Source organism: Triticum urartu, chromosome 6, assembly GCF_003073215.2.
Source record: "Triticum urartu cultivar G1812 chromosome 6, Tu2.1, whole genome shotgun sequence".
Lineage (NCBI taxonomy): Eukaryota > Viridiplantae > Streptophyta > Magnoliopsida > Poales > Poaceae > Triticum > Triticum urartu.
The window spans coordinates 9,604,226-9,611,959 of NC_053027.1; the positions used below are offsets into that span (position 1 = coordinate 9,604,226).

The window sequence follows — 7,734 nt, forward strand, 5'->3', positions numbered from 1 at the left end:
CGAGCAGTAATTAAGCTTGGGTATGCTTGATTCGTCTCCAAAGTAATAATTTTTTATTGTTCCATGCTATTATATTATCTGTTTTGGATGTTTTATATGCATTAATATGCTATTTTATATGATTTTTACGACTAGCCTATTAACCTAGATCCCAGTGCCAGTTCTTATTTTTCCTTGTTTTAGAGTTCCACGGAAATGGAATACCAAACGGAATAAAACTTTCGCGATGATTTTTCTTGGACCAGAAGACACCCAGGAGACTTGGAGTGCAAGTCAAAAGAGCCACGAGGCGGCCACAAGGGTGGAGAGCGCACCCAAGGGGTAGGGCGCGCCCCCCTGACCTTGTGGGCCCCTCACTGACCCCCTGACCTAGATCTTCCCCCTATATATTCTCAAATACATTGAAAACTTCTAGGGGAGCCACGACACCACTTTTCCACCGCCGCAACCTTCTGTACCCATGAGATCCCATCTTGGGTCCTTTTCTGGCATCCTGCCGGAGGGGGATTCGATCACGGAGGGCTTCTACATCAACATCATTGCCCCTCCGATGAAGCATGGGTAGTTTACCACAGACCTACGGGTCCATAGTTAGTAGCTAGATGGGTTCTTCTCTCTCTTTGATTCTCAATACCATGTTCTCCTCGGTGTTCTTGGAGATATATTCGAAGTAATACTCTTTTGCGTTGTTTTTGCCAAGATCCGATTAATTTTGGATTTATGATCAACTTATCTATGAATATTATTTGAATCTCCTCTGAATTCTTATATGCATGATTTGATATATTTGCAAGTCTCTTCGAACTATCGATTTGGTTTGGCCAACTAGATTGGTTTTTCTTGCAATGGGAGAAGTGCTTAGCTTTGGGTTCAATCTTGCGGTGTCCTTTCCCAGTGATAGTAGGGGCAGCAAGGCATGTATTATATTGTTTCCATCGAGGATAACAAGATGGGGTTTTCCTCATATTCCTTGAGTTAATCCCGCTACATCATGTCGTATTACTTCACGCGTTACTCTGTTCTAATGAACTTAATACTCTAGATGCTGGCAGGAGTCGGTCGATGTGTGGAATAATAGTAGTAGATGCAGAATCGTTTAGGCCAACTTGACACGGACGTGATGCATATATTCATGATCATTGCCTTCGATATCGTCATAACTTTGCGCTTTTCTATCAATTGCTCGGCAGTAATTTTTCACCCACCGTAATAATTTCTATCTTGAGAGAAGCCTATAGTGAAACCTATGGCCCCCAGGTCTATTTTCCATCATATAAGTTCCCGATCTATAATTTTAGTCAATTTACTTCCTTTCAATCTTTTACTCTCCGATACATGAACCAAAAATACCAAAAATATTACTTTACCGTTGATCCATCTATATCAGATCTCACTTTGCAAATAACTGTGAAGTGATTGACAACCCCTTTGTCGCGTTGGGTGCAAGTTGGTGTTTGTTTGTGCAGGTATTCGGTGGCTTGTTGTGTTGTCTCCTACTGGATTTATACCTTGGTTCTCAAAACAGAGGAAAATACTTACTCTACTTTGCGGCATCACCCTTTCCTCTTCAAGGGAAAAATCAACGCAAGCTCAAGAGGTAGCAGTATGCAAGTCAAGGACTACCAGAATCTACTCTAAAAATATTTTCTTAATTTAGATACAAAGGAATCAGTGGTAGATGGGATGATCTATATTTTGAATAAACATCCAATTTTGGATAGAATTAAACTGCAAAAATAGTTTGGCAATACATTTTGGTAAAATAGGGATGTCCTAGTAATAAGATGCATGTGCCTCTTTAGAGAAACCTTCCATATATTTTCTCCAGCGATTGACGAGAAATTTCGTATTGATTGACGAAATCTGCGGTCTTAGGAAGTAAATCTAAAAGTTTTTGATATATACCAAAGTTACAGCTGGGCACAATTAAGTTTGGCCCCGAAATCTATCATATGCTCCATCGACATGGTTCCAGCTTCCTCATCCTAGCAAGCCCGCCACTATAAATCCACCCTACCTTCCTTGCTTCTGACTCACCCAAACTAGCAATTTTCCTTCCTTTGCAGATTTTCCCCTTAGCTGATAATGGCTCGCAAGAAGGTGGCCCTCCGGTATATCCGCAATGACTTGACGCGGCTCAATACCTTGAAGAAGCGTACCAAGAACCTGATGAAGAAGGCCGGTGAGGTGGCCACCTTGTGCAACGCCAAGGCCTGCGTGCTGGTGTATGGTGAGGGCGCAATGGTGCCAGAGGTGTTCCCATCCCATGCCGAGGCGATGGCTATCCTAAGTCGGTTCAAGAGCATGCCAGAGGTGCCACAGCTAAAGAAGAAGATGGACCAGGAGACCATTCTTAGCCGGCGCCTCATACAACTCCCACATCAGGTAGAGAAGATTAGGTGCGAGCGTGAGGACCGTGAGGCCAGGATTCTCTTGCACAAGGCCATGGTCAGTGGACACCTCCCACGAAACACCGAGGAGCTCACAACCATGGCCTGGAAGTTAGAGTTAATCCTTAAGAGCCTGAGGGAGCGCATCACGAAAATAACTGGGCACCCGCCAGTCTACCAAGCCCAGGCGCCATATGTCACCGGCGGCATGGACATGGGGTCTCCGATGTATCAGGCATTGCGATAGCAGCAGGAGGGATGGCTTGACATGGCGAGGTCCCAAGGGAACCCCGGCACCCAGATCTACAATGGACACAATACTCGTCTATGAATATGTAAGAAGGGAGAGGAATTCCACAGGTAGCGCATGACCAGCTACATGTGTCATCTTTTTTTATTTAGTTTTGGAATGGCTAATAAGATGGATGGATTACCTACAAAAAATATGATGTGTACATGACATATCGTCAATAAGATGAGACATTTGGTCTCAATGTTCCTGTTTTAGTAAAGGCAATTTTAGTCATGGTTATTGTTATTATGGATCTCTTCCATGCTCTATTTGTTTCGTGAGTTAGTTGCAACGTTGAGGTTGTACCTACTCTTTATGTCAACTTGTTTTGTCAAGTTCAATTTTTTGTTGACTCTTAGCACTGCATCAAGCGATCCAACTATGAAGAGTTACCTCTCGGCTACTTACAGATCCTTAATAGTTGTAGGGAAACGTGAGCACATGTATAGTTTGACGCAAACCTCTTGTGTACTAAAACATTTGCACTACTACATTTCATTCTCGAAACGTGTGATTATAACATTGAGTGCTAGGACGTTGGCCTCTACACCAGCAACGTCTTGGGAAAGTTTCACAAGCAGGTGACTGTTTCGGCCAGTTTCATCATTAATCAAGTCCCATGCCACTCCGGAGAGAGCATTGTGTTTGAGCTATACTCAAGCTACTATCAGAGCCCCAAACTCTATTGGGTGCATCCTGTGATGGGAGATGTGTTATATGAATGCAGTTTCCACTACTTTGAAAATGAATGGTGGGATTTGTGCACACATAATTAGTCCGATGGTGCACCCAAATGTGTTCATTCCACTGCGATACTTTCTGGGGAGGTGGTCAAAAGCAGCAACAGCAAAGGTCGAAGGCGCTGGGCACCTACTGAACTTTGGACTGACTGAAAGGGTATTATAAATTTTTTCCCCAAAACAATTCCCACTCAGCGTGTCCCACCTATTGCTATTTGCAGGACCCTAGGAGAACTAGCAGACAAGAGGAGAAGTGTATATAATATGCAAAATTACAACATCGTGTACCATAGTCACTCTTTATATATGTAGTCCTTTCTAGAACAAATCCAGCTCAAAGGATTTCCATTTTCAAAGAACATGAAATAAAATGCACTAGCATGTGTCAAGTACATTATGGATGCTGAAATTCATATAATGTGGTTGCAAATAGAAACATAACCTCGAAATATCAGTAAGTAGTAGCGCTACCTCAATCGAGCTATTTTCTTAGTGTATGCCTATTTTCTAAGTATCGTTTCTCCAGTACTCGACAAACACGTCATTTCATGAGTGCGAGAAAGAAAATACTCGGAAACCACAAGACACACGACAAGCATGGGCCTTCACTAAGTGGCACAAAGAAAAAGACTCGGCAAAGTGAAAACACACGGCAAAAGCTGAATAGGGCACTTGGCAAATCCCAGAGATATGTTCCCTTTACTGCCGCAAATGACGGCATTGTAGCGGCAAGTCGTAGTTTGCCAGGTGTCAATAGATAGACACTTGGCAAAGAATTTTCTTTTCTTTTTTACATCCAAAAATGTTTGCTGAGTGCCTGTCACAGAGCACTCCGTAAACCTGTTTCTTTCTTTGGTTTGCCTTGTTTTCTTTTTTTCCCTTCTTTTTTCCTTTCTTAACTTATCTTATCTTTTCTTTCTTTATTTATTTCTTTCTTCTTAGGTCACGTTTGCATGCAAAGTGTCAGGACCCCGGTCCTAAGTCACACTGATCTAGCATGTAACACATCATATCACTTTGCGGCCTCACGCACGGTATTCCCCCGGGTGCCACCTTACCTAGCCCGGGGCCGTATGCGCCTTTTGGCTCACGTATATGATAGTGTCGCTAGCATCCATATGACAAAGAACCCGGGCCGACATGACTAGTCGTGAACCCAAAGTGGCACTAACTTACGGGGACAGGCATACATGAATCAACATCGAGCATGTCGGTCAGCAGTGTGCGAATCCGGGCTGTAGCACTGGGCTAACAGGACACCGGTGAACCGGGCTGTAGCAGGCTAGGCAGGACTCCGGATGTCACCGCGTGACATTTCCCCGAAGGGACAGACATAGGAACAAAGTGAATCACATGCCGGCCAGTCAAGTGTTCTGGAGCAGTAGTGCTGGGCTAGCAGGACCCCGGTGCACCGGGCTGTAGCGGACTACTATGGCTCATAGAAGCACAACACTACATTTCCCGATAAGAGAGGCTACCAAGGATAAACAACTAGGTTGTCGGATCCCACACATACCAAGCATTTCAAATCATAAACACAATATGCTCGATATGTGTAAATACAACATGGCATCATAACAAGACTCTACGACTCAAAGTATTTATTCATTAGGCTCCGAGGAGCCAAGCATTACAAACATGGGTCTCATGACCCCAACATACAGAGCATACAAGCAACAAGCACATGCGGAAGCTTAACATGTCTGAGTACAGACATCTACAAATGAAAAGGCTGAGAATCCTGACTATCTACCAGATCCTACCGAGGGCACAAGATCGTAGATGAGGTATCAAGCTAAACGTCGAAGTCCACACGGAACTACTAGCGAGACTGACGTCTCTCTGCAAAACATAAAATAGGCAAACGTGAGTACAAATGTACCCAGCAAGACTTACATCAGAACTATCTACATATGCATCGGTATCAATAAAGGGGGTGGTGGAGTTTAACTGCAGCAAGCCAGCTTTGACTCACTGGCTATCCTGAACTATGACTACAAGTAACTCTTTTGAGGTGGCGCACACGAGTCCACATATTCACCAATCAATACACCACTATGGATCCGCTCCTGTCTCCCTACGAGAACGCCATCCATAGCACTCACGCTTATCTTGCGCATTTTAGAGTATCCACCTTCACTTGTCTATGAACTGTATAGGCAACCAAGTAGTCCTTTACCGCGGACGCGGCTATTCGAATAGATGATGTTAACCCTGCAGGGGTGTACTTCTTCATACACGCTCTCACCACTTACCGTCATTTAAACGACATGTACTCGGAACCTTCAAGCGGAAGCCCAATGAGGGTGTCGGCCACGGCCTACCTAAACAATCAAGTCTCTAGTACAGGTTTATCACCTATCCAGGTTCCATCCACAGGGAGTCCGGCCGAGGTTTCCAAATACGGCCCCGAACGATGTGTACAGGGTTCCGAGACACCAAACGGGCGCCCGGCATGCCCGGCCACGGTGTATCTACCGCATCATAGCCCACCCCAAGGGTCAGCGCTGCGCATGGCCGCCATCACATATCCTATAAACACCAAAAACTAGTTGCAACTCCTGCACAGAGGACTAGGGTGGTTAAGAAGCCGAGACGGTCAATTAAGGATCCCAATGCATGGTAGTAGATGTTTCTTAAATCACACATACAGATCTCGGTGCTTAAGGACGGTTCCAATGAAACAACCCACCATGTACTCCTACATGGCCTCTCATTGATACCTTTACCAAATCGTGTTCAACACACTTAGCTCATACATAGTAGGACATGTTCACAACTTTCCAATTCATCCCCGATGAATCAGACCTGACACAACTCTAAGTAATAGAAGGCATGAAAAACAAGCATGAATGAGTAGGCACATCAGGGCTCAAACAACTCCTACTCATGCTAGTGGGTTTCATCTATTTACTGTGGCAATGACTGGTCATGCAGAGGAAAAGGGGTTCAGCTACCGCAGCATGTAACAGTTGAATCGATGTTGTCCTAATGCGGTAAAAGAGAGTAGGAGCGAGAGAGTGGGATTGTATCGGAATGAGGAAGGGGGTTTTGCTTGCCTAGCACTTCTGAAGATAGTATAGTTCTTCATTAGTTTCATCGATCTCATTGTCGGAAACATCGTCTACCAAGGGGGAACAACCACCGGCACACACAGAAAGAACACAATCAATGCAATGCACAATATGATGCATGATCATGACATGTCAACATGCTGTGATTTGAGCTAATGCAGCTAAGAACAGAAGGGTTTGAGTTGATTTGAACCAAAGGTTCAAATTCAAACTAAGAAATTATAAAGTGCATTATCATGTTTTTATCTAAACATCAAGGTTAAGTTGTTTAAACATGCATGAAACCAGTACAGATGGATAGATTAGATATTTTTGATCATTTTTCATATATAATTTGTTTGATTTGGAGTTACGGTTGAATTACTATGAATTTAGAAGTTTGGGGCATTTTCTGGAATTTCCTGAATTAAGTTAAATCCATAATATGAGTTATTGCGTCAGCACTGCATCACTGTGACGTCAGCTAGTCAACTGGGCGCCTCCAGGTCAAACCTGACCAGTAGGGCCCACTAGTCAGTGACACATAGTCAGCTATAGAGGCTGACATGTGGGACACGGTCAAAGCTGACGTGGCCAAGTCAAAGTTGACAAGCGGGGCCCACTGAAATTAGTGCTAATCTAACAGAGAGTTAAACTAATTAGTTTAGGCACTAGGCCCACATGTAAGTGGGTCAAGAGGTTAATTAGTGGGTGATTAGTGCTAACTAGGTGGTCACGTCGACAGTCGCCGGAGTCTCGCCGGCGGTGACCTCGAACCGCGCCAGAGTTCGCTCGGAACTCACCAGAGGCGATGGATCGACGTGCCAGGGGCACCAGAGGATAGCCCATGCCCGTGCACATCTAGGGAGACCAACAGGAGGTGCGGGGGTGGCCGGAGTTCGCTAGAGTGGAACCCGTGGCGGCTGCCGGAGTTCAGGGCTGGTGTGGGTTAGCGCTGCGGTGTGCTAATGAGTGAGGCGAAGGTCTAGCGGGGCACTACACGTTGCGGGGAGCAAGTTGGACTCACCGGGTTGACCATTTGGTCACTGGAGCTGCACCGACGACGAGCTCAAGCGGCAGCGGCTACGGTCGTCAAGGGTGTGACTTCTACGGCTCAAAATCGGAGGGGAGGAAGGAGGGGATCCATGCAGGAGCTCACAGCGGTTCGTTCGGTGGCCTCAGCGAGCTCGGGGAAGCGTCGAAGCGGGCGCACGGTCGCCGGCGATCTCGGTGGCCCGAGGTTGAAGAAGACGGCGGTG

At 45.4% G+C, this 7,734-nt stretch overlaps 1 pseudogene; it reads left to right on the top strand.

Annotated features, from left to right (window-relative positions):
• The first annotated feature begins 2,085 nt into the window (after positions 1–2,085).
• LOC125516353 lies at positions 2,086–2,721 on the top strand (annotated as a pseudogene).
• Positions 2,722–7,734: the final 5,013 nt, after the last annotated feature.